At 42.1% G+C, this 8,981-nt stretch overlaps 1 long non-coding RNA gene across 14 annotated transcripts; it reads right to left on the bottom strand.

The window, feature by feature from the left end:
• Positions 1-1,907: 1,907 nt before the first annotated feature.
• LOC135313371 (uncharacterized) lies at positions 1,908-8,191 on the bottom strand. 14 transcript variants are annotated; one of them, XR_010372999.1, is made up of 6 exons: positions 8,087-8,191; positions 5,769-6,970; positions 5,226-5,683; positions 3,599-3,737; positions 3,110-3,212; positions 1,908-2,777 (listed from the first exon to the last, which is right to left on the bottom strand). It is a non-coding gene; the product is annotated as an uncharacterized LOC135313371 (long non-coding RNA). The 14 variants fall into 14 exon arrangements; XR_010372997.1 differs by lacking the exon at positions 8,087-8,191 and adding an exon at positions 7,999-8,083; XR_010372998.1 differs by lacking the exon at positions 8,087-8,191 and adding an exon at positions 7,886-7,992.
• Positions 8,192-8,981: the final 790 nt, after the last annotated feature.

Here is an 8,981-nt window from a genome sequence, read left to right as displayed (position 1 = left end):
TATTAGGGGCATTACAGTAACCCACAAGGCAGGAAACACTAACCTGGTGCCTATAGTGACTAACAGGAGCAACTACAAAGTCAATGAAAATGGGTCTGATAAGCAAACTCTGGGCGCTGAGGCTACTGGTTTGGGGCTTTTTGTTTGGTTTTTATTTCTGCTTGGGTTTGGTTTTGAACTGTAATTTCAGACACCTTATTCAAACCCACACCATTACTTACAGCTGCTCCAAATGGTTGGCATCACGCATTTAACAAACTTTCCAGAGTTGGGTGGAGTTTTTCTCCCCCCTCCCTTTTTGCACACAAATGAAAATGCAACCTTAGTTTACTCTTCCCTCCCTATCACTAACACAAACCCTACTAAAATAACACAGGGATGAACTTGTTTGATCTGTAGTATCTAGCAGCCAGGCCCAAATAGCAAGGGACATAGTCTCACTTTCAAATTTAACATCAAACCAGTATTTTCATTACATTGTAAAATTGATTCAGACTGGAGGCAGACTTGGTATGCAGGCATTGGCATATTTTCAACAGCTGTCCAGACATAGAGTTCATTTTTAAGTAGCTTCTTACTTATTTGGAACATAAAGAGCATGCAGAAGGTCCTTTAATGTGACTACTCTGAACCTAAAATTTCCTTCATTTTTATTAGGAATGATATGTACTTACATCATACAGCAGTCCCCGTGGCACTTATATACTATATCTACTCTAGACATACTTTTTTTTTTAGACTTGAAAGAGAGTATGTCAGAAATTAAGCTTAAAACAAAACAAGATCCACAGAACAGATCACATACGGAAGTCAGGACACCACCGAGTTTTATCAATGATACTAAAGGAGCATGCCCCAGAGCTTGTGACTGCATGCAGGCATCACTATGGCAAGCTTTCTTTTTCTCACCGTACCTCTATGTATGAGTAGTAGATAAAACTGCGTTATTAACGAGGAAACATTTTTCTTCATCTAGCTACTTTGAGGGGGTTTTAAATGCCCACTTGGGAAGTTCTCTGACTACTATAGTATGCAGAACATGGCTATTCTCTTTGGAATGGAAATTAGACGGACCAAATTAAAGCCTCCCACAGGAGGCATTTGCCCCTTCTATGCATTACTTACATTTTATACTGAAACTTTATGATATTGTAAAGTTGGAAATACAAAGAAAGTTTTGAAAACTTAATCCAGATAAACACATCACTACTATGAGCCGTAGCAAATCCTGTTTGTATGACAGGGCTTTGTATAATGCAGTTAATGTAAGTTGTTCCTTTGCTTTCAGAAAAGATCTCCTGGAAAATTGTTTAATGTACAAATATAAGCACTTCAACACTGCGCATATATTCAGTATTTTATATCACCATGAAGACTTATTTGCAAGAAATCTAAATATGCACAAATAAATGTACTGCACTTAAATTTCAGTCGTAAGCAACAGGATGTGAGCATTTCATTTGTGACTGACTTCTATTTAGTTACTATAATGCCAACACCAGTAACAGGGATCCAAAAAGGTTGAATATATCGCTGTATCAAAAACATTGAGCAAAAAAAAGTTTTAATTCAATTTAATATACTCTTTACACTGTGGGAATACATGTGAAAGCACAGGGTTACAGAGGGCACCACTCACTGGCTTGAAGTACACAGAATAGAGACACAAAAGTAGACCTCAGAAAATCCTTAGCACACAGCAATCTCCGTGCACCATACTGACCTCCATCCCTCAAGTGGAACTGGAAGTTATGTCCACTCCCTCTAACTTCACTGAATAAGGAATTAAAGCTGACAATTGCTACCCAATGAGGCCCAATTTTTCACAAAATATTTTGATCAGAAGTGTTGCCTAAATATTTACCCTCAAGCACACATTTCTGTTGCTAGAATCATTTTCTTTTAGAGTGAATCATGGAATGGGTTTATCATACAAGACCTATTCAGCAAGTGCTTTTACTGACCCAAGTGAATAGCCATTGAAAGCTTTTGAGATAAGCTGAGCTGTTAAAAAGAAAAAAAAATTTAAAACACAACAAACAAAAAGACACAAACGAAAACCCAACCAACAACAACAACAAAAAAAACCAAACAAAACAAACAAAAAAATCCCAAACCGAAACCACCAGAACACCACACCCACAGACCTCACTTGGGGAAAAGCCTTATGTGGGATTTAAAAAAATACAGTCAGCTGAAGGCCATTCCAGCTCTATTCAAATAGTATTATCTGAGCCTGCCTCACAAAAAACCCACTGTGTTGCAACAAGCTGGCACAGTAAGAAAGTTTTACTTAGAACGTTTTGGTTTTCTAATGGAATCCACTGATTTAGTTTCTCCAAACTAGCAGATTTCTTCAGAGTGCGGCATCTAAGAAAGTATGCCACTACTAATGAAAAAAATGCATATAGCATTTAGGGTATCTGATATTTTGTTTGTGTAAGCAAGCTACCCGTCTATAAGACACTGCCTATTACATACGACCATAAGCTTTTCCTTTTTATTAAGCTCTTGAGCTTAACAATTTTCTGGAATTATACATGTAGAGATTAAAAAAGCCATGCTTCCAAATACAGGAAAATGCAAAAAATATTTATTGCTGTAAATTGTGCACTTAAAAATTGAAGTATTCACTCGAAGCGCATCATCAGATCAAGTGGGAAGGTTAAAAACTCTACAATAGCTTCCTTTCACAGCAGTTCTTCCAAGCACGAACTTTGACAGGTTGGCGATCCTCTTTTCCTCCAGCAGTTGAGTGCTCAGGGTGCCATGGTGCTCTGCAAGAGGTGGAAGAGGGAGTAATGGGCAAGTCAGTGTTGGCAGGTTTTGGAATCATAAGAAGTGCAGTTACACTAACCAACAGTGAGATTCAAACGGAACAGCCTACTTCCATCCTGACAGACGCAGGGACCCACAAGTTTAAATATTATAAATTACTATATCTTCATACAATTTTGTGAATGCTTTTCATCTAGTAGATAAGTTAAGGCTGTTTGTGCTTTTGGATTTTTAGCAACAAAACAGATTCCTCAATCCCATTTCATAGTATTAGTTAGAACACGTCCAAAAATTATTTAGTCAGATGAACAGTTCACATCTTGCTACCTACTTTTTACCAATAATTTCCAGTCTACTGTGGTGATCCAGAAATAACTTCCCACAGCAATAAAGTAGTCACACCACTAATAAGCAGGAGTATTCACATTAATTACCTGCAGGAGAAGAGCAGTGAATACCAACTAAAGAATTATACTTTCAACATTAGGATGCAAATTGAATTATATGTTAATAAATTGTTTTTACAGGTATTTTGATGATTTTGTTACAGGTGCATGCATTACGTTAAACACACCATCAGGAATGATGACCATAACTTTATCTTAATTTCCTTTTGAGAAACTGTGAAAGTTTAATGGAAGCCCTGATTCCTAATGCCCACACTGCTGGTGGTAAGGCTAACATGAATGAAGCCACTCTGTAAAATTACAAAGTGCAAGGCATGCAAATCAAATAAAGCAGTTATACAAATAATACACCTCCATAATCAGTATCTACACTCCATTGTAAGTGCTCAAACAAAACTAGTATTAGAAGTTACCAGTTTAGAGACTTTAAAACTCAAGTTTCTCATAATCACCAACAGGTTCAAAGTGATACCAAGATTCCACTAAAGTCCTTTGTACGTACAAGGATATTTCCTACATGGATATCATAACTGCAAGTTTCTAATCTGAGTGCTGAAAGGGTAAAAAAAAAAAGAACCAGAAGTATGTAATTGGTATTATTTTTAATAATTAGTTTCAACAGTGACAGTGATAATTTTTTTCATCCAGTTTAAAAAATAAACAAAAAACATTCAAGTACCCTGACACTAAAAACACCCTTTGTTTTTTTTGAGTCTGCCTACTATGGAACCAACCAATACATTAAACTACTATCTCCGAGTAGCCTCCTTAACATCATCATTTAACTTTGAAGGGCGACAGAATTAGATTAGGTATAAAAGGCCAGTCTTCCCAACTTTGCACCTCAGAAGGCAAGGCAGTGGTAGTAACCTCTCTTTAACATTGAGCTATACCTGCCTGGCTGCCACAGGAAAACACTCAATATCTTACAGTAGCAGGTTCCACTGATTCCAGACTGCATCTCTGCAGTTTTTTGGCACCTGCTTCCCCATCCCGTAGAACAAATACTCACATTTGTCACAGCTGACAATTCACACTTAACTTGCAAAAAATTATTTTTAATGCATTACATTACCTGTAGCAATACCTAAAATGTTCTTACATTGTTAAATAGTCACCGTAAGAGAAGAGCACCTGATCTAAACTGGAAGGAGTAAGCAGAATTCTCTGCTTAAACCCCGTCAGTGGCAGTGAGCTGGTAAACAGGTAATTAAACATCCACTAAATGTATTCAAAAACACTACCAAAGTTATAGCATTTTCCGATGTAGAATTTACATGTGAAGATAATCAACAAGTTGATTAAAATTATGACACCTTTGCTTTCAATACTAAGTATCCAAATAGCATTCCCATTTTGAAATAACAGATGCTTTTCCTTTTACCCATCAAATCTCCTCGTTATTCACCTAGTGCAGGGATGTAAGTAGAAGTAGTAGAAATAGAAGCACTGAGGTCCAGAGCCTATGCAATTTAAAATATAAAGAGAAAAAAAGAAGCCCCTCTACTCTAAAATAGAAAGTCACTCACGCATCAACCATTCTGGAGACTCTGGTTCCTTGGGACACTAACCTGGAAAGTCACGTCTGCATTACGCTTTTCTAGTCAAGCTCCATATGCAGTTGCCCTGGTTTCAGCTGGGACAGAGTTAAATTTCTTTGTAGTAGCTAGTATAGGGCTATGTTTTGGATTTTTGCTGGAAACAGTGGTGATAATGTGGGGATGTTTTAGTTGTTGCTAAGTAGCACTTACGCTGGTCAAGGACTTTTTCAGCTCCCCACGCTCTACCGGGTGCACAAGGAGCTGGGAGGGGACACAGCCAGGACAGCTGACCCAAACTGACCCAAGGGATACTCCATACCATGTGACGTCATGCTCAGTATATAAAGCTGGGGAAGAAGAAGGAGGAAGCAGGGGACATTTTGAGTGATGCGGGATGGAGCCCTGCTTTCCTGGAGATGGCTGAGCACCTGCCTACCCATGGGAATCAGTGAATGAATTCCTTGTTTTGCTTTGCTTCCGCGCGCAGCTTTTGCTTTACCTGTTAAACTGTCTTTATCTCAAACCATGAGTTGCCTCGCTCTTACTCTTCCGATTCTCTTCCCCGTCCCACTGCAGGGAGTGAGCGAGCGGCTGCGTGGGGCTGGGTTGCTGACTGGGGCTAAACCACGACAGCAGTACAGAACAAAGCCAGTCGAAAACGTAGTCTCAAAAGTATCACAACTTGCTTTTAAGCTTCTGTGATCTGCACACAGAATTATAGCGCTAACATGTATAATAAGGTACAGTAAACCTAAAGAAGAAACACTATTTCAAGATGGCAGTGAGAATCTGAATGTGAACTGCCAACATATTTTGATTCATTTTAACTTATTAAACAGCAACATGTCTATCAAGTCTGTAGTTTACAGTACTATAGTTACAATTATTGTTGAAAACTGTACATTTTACCTGAAGAGGCATGATTATCACTGGGAACGTTACGCTACGCTATTTCTACTGAAGAAAAAAAAACATGAAACAAAACTTCACTAGGGTTGTTTTTATATCTGATTACATAATTACATTGTTCATATTATCTTACCTGTCCAGCAATAGCACTGAAGTAAGTCAGCACGGGGTCAGCAGCAGCAGATTAAGTACCAGCATATGCAGAACACCCAGAGCATGCACCATGAGGCATGAGCATTTGGCACTGCTCCTGGCACTGGCTGTCCCATAGATGCCTGGAATGGCAATGACAAACTTTGCGGGGGGGGTGAAACCAACCCAATTTAGTATCTTCACCTTGATAACCTGAAATACTTCAATTTTACAACAAAAAGTACCTTATGCAGGTTTAAGAAATACCTGTTGCACTATTTAAAAATAAACCTATTTCAGACGCAGTCCTACAACTGGATTTATTGTTAAATGACCTCCATTTAAATGAATTTTGACAACACTTGGTGGCAAAACAGAATACAACAACTCCGGAAACAGTTCCACATGCCTTTGACTGCATTACCAAGGAAGCTTTCTACGGGAAAAAAAAATTTACTATTATACTGCTGGGTTTTGTTTTGCTTTGGGGATTTGAGGGTGGAGGTGGTTTTGTTTCTAAACAGATACCTAACAGGCATTAGCAATATTTTTTGGAAGACATTGTAGTCATTACTTTGGACACTCTAATAAAATTTAAAAAAAAAACAAAAAGCTGTTCCGAACATTAAGTTCTAACCATATAATTTTCCTGCATTTACTATTGGATCAGTCTTTCCTTTACAGTGTTGAACTGCTCATTCAGTCACTTACCTATGCCAGGATTTCAAAGTACTTTCTTTTTATGCAGGTACCACAACAGATGGCAGGGGTTCCCTTCTTCAGGCTGGGCCACCTATAATTTGAAGTGGACTCGAGTATCTGAGAACTACAATTTTCTGAGCAGTTAGAAAATTGTGGCAGCAGACTTTACTGTGCTGATATGTTGTCCTTACTTATAACAGCAAAGTAAAACACGGGGTGTTTTATCCAAGCATTTAAGCTACTAAGAAAGCTAAAATACAATCCCACAGCTGAAGTTCTCCAGATACAATAACGCAAGGCTCATCATGCCACACAGTCACCTGAGAGGAACACTGGCGTTACAGCAACCAACAGCGAAGTGACAGAACGCAAAGTCCATGGCCTTGTAAAAATAAACACTACACGAACTAGTTCGATGAACAAGTCTTTGGGAAAACGAAAGAGGCATCTTTTTTCTCCCAAGCTGCCAGTGTTACTCCTTAGCACAGCTGCAAGTGGCTCCTGCAGATCACATATCAAAAAGAATCTTTGTTATATTGCAGAAGCAGTCCCAGACCCATAGTCCCGAAAGAAGCAAAGCCCAACAAGCTATCTCTGCCGCTGGTACCATCTGTGCCAGTTCTGTAATAAGAATAATTTTTAGCTATAGCACTGCAAGGCAATTTCAATGGAACATAAGAGATTTTAGGATCCCCAAATACACAGTATCAATATTTAAAGATTTAGTTTTAACTAACAATGACAAAGGAGCACATGAAGGTCCAGTTTGCTGAAGCAGTATGGAAGCTACTGAGGACCAGCAACACAAGAACTAAGCAACAAGCCTCTGTAGTGACTGCATTTACACCGAGTAGCTAAACAACTTCGAAAAATACTTCCATCTCGTATGCAGGAACCGAAAGTACTTGAGCAGCTTTACTTTTGCACAAGGACGCATAATGCCAACAGCATCCAATACCTATACATTTTAATTTGTGCTGCAGCTGTTTAATTGTTCTCCCATTTCTGACAGCTACTATCAGTGTTCCCAGCTGTACCATCAGCCGGTCCTAGAACGCTACTTTTACAAACGGTAGCGTAGTGCCCGCGACCATCGCGGCCCCGCACTGGGCACAAGAAACACCAAATATGATGCGACTTTTGCTTTTCGCGTGAGGGCAGCCACCACCTCAACTGCATTCCAGGACCTGTGCAGCAGGTAAGCAGCGACCCCGGCCCGCCAGGGCTCCCCGGCTCCTTCCGCGCCAGCACCTGCAGCCACAGTCCACCCACCGGCCCCACTCGGCATCTGCCGCCCCCACCCGCCTCCCCTCAGGCCACGGCCACGCCCACGGCCACGCCACGCCCCGGCGGGCCGGGCCCTCCCCCTTCCACGCCGCCGCAGCCCGCCCCGCCCGCGCGCGCGGCCAGCCGAACCCCGCCCGCCAGCCGGTGGGGGTGGGCACGTGCGCCGCGCCGCCCCGCCCCGCCGCGGCGCTCCCGCGGTGCCGCCTCAGCCCCCTCGGGCGGCGGCTGCCGCCCTCCGATACCGGTAGCCCCCGCAGGTAGCTGCTGGAGGCGTCGGGGCACCGGTGCTACGTTTGCGTGCCCTTCAGCCCGTCGGCCTGAGCCCCCTACCCCGCTGCACGCGTGGGCTTTCACCGTGGGGGGGGAAGGGAGGGCGGCGTCAGCTGTGCGGCGTGGGCGGAGCGGGCGCTGCGCAGCTGCTGTGCCCGGCCGCCCGTGGGGGGAGGCGTCGCGCGCCAGCCCTGCCTCAGCTCCTGAGCCCTGTCGCTGTTCGAGTCATGCCTGAAAGGGGCAACGGCCGCAAACATGGCAGAACCTGTGAGGAGTGAGAGTAGCGGTCAGGATATGCGCATCATCACGGGACGGGGAGCTCAGCCACCACCGGTGCAACCCAGCAGTAGCCAGAATAACCAAGCAGCACTGATTATTTTTTTTTTTTCACAAGTGCATTTTTAATGTCTGCAAATTCTTGAAACCCGTAAACGATTGTTGTGGTATAAATACACTGGGCCTGATTTACCATTGCTACATACACAACTTGGGAGACAAAGCAAACATACAAACAACCTATCCACCCACACTGCTCCCAAGTAACTCCTGCAGGCTCCTGAGGCCTGATAAGAATGGCGTATCCTCCAAATGAGGTGCTGAAGACAGAAGAAAAAGTAGTGAGGGGGAAAAGCCCTGAGACTTTCTTTCAGAGGAACCTTGCATAAAGCAGTAATGAAAAAAATGATGAACTAAGAGTGAAAGCTGAGCTAAGCAGAAAGGACAACCATGAAACGAAAGTAAAACAAGTTCTACAGAAGGAAGAGGAAACTCCCACTACTTCTCTGGGCATTACATTCCAGTGTCTAATTGTTTTTATACAGTAGAGAATATTTTTTCTTATACCTGGACAGAACTTCCCGTGAAAAAATGTATTCCAGTTGCCCCTCATCCTGTGGACCCCTGTGAAGAGGGATCCAACTTTTCAGAGTTGGAAAATTGTGGTTGGATGTCCCCT

Source organism: Phalacrocorax carbo, chromosome 5 (genome assembly GCF_963921805.1).
Source record: "Phalacrocorax carbo chromosome 5, bPhaCar2.1, whole genome shotgun sequence".
Taxonomy (NCBI): Eukaryota; Metazoa; Chordata; class Aves; order Suliformes; family Phalacrocoracidae; genus Phalacrocorax; species Phalacrocorax carbo.
Note: the sequence above shows the minus strand (reverse complement) of the source record. Positions and strands in the feature narration are given on the sequence as shown.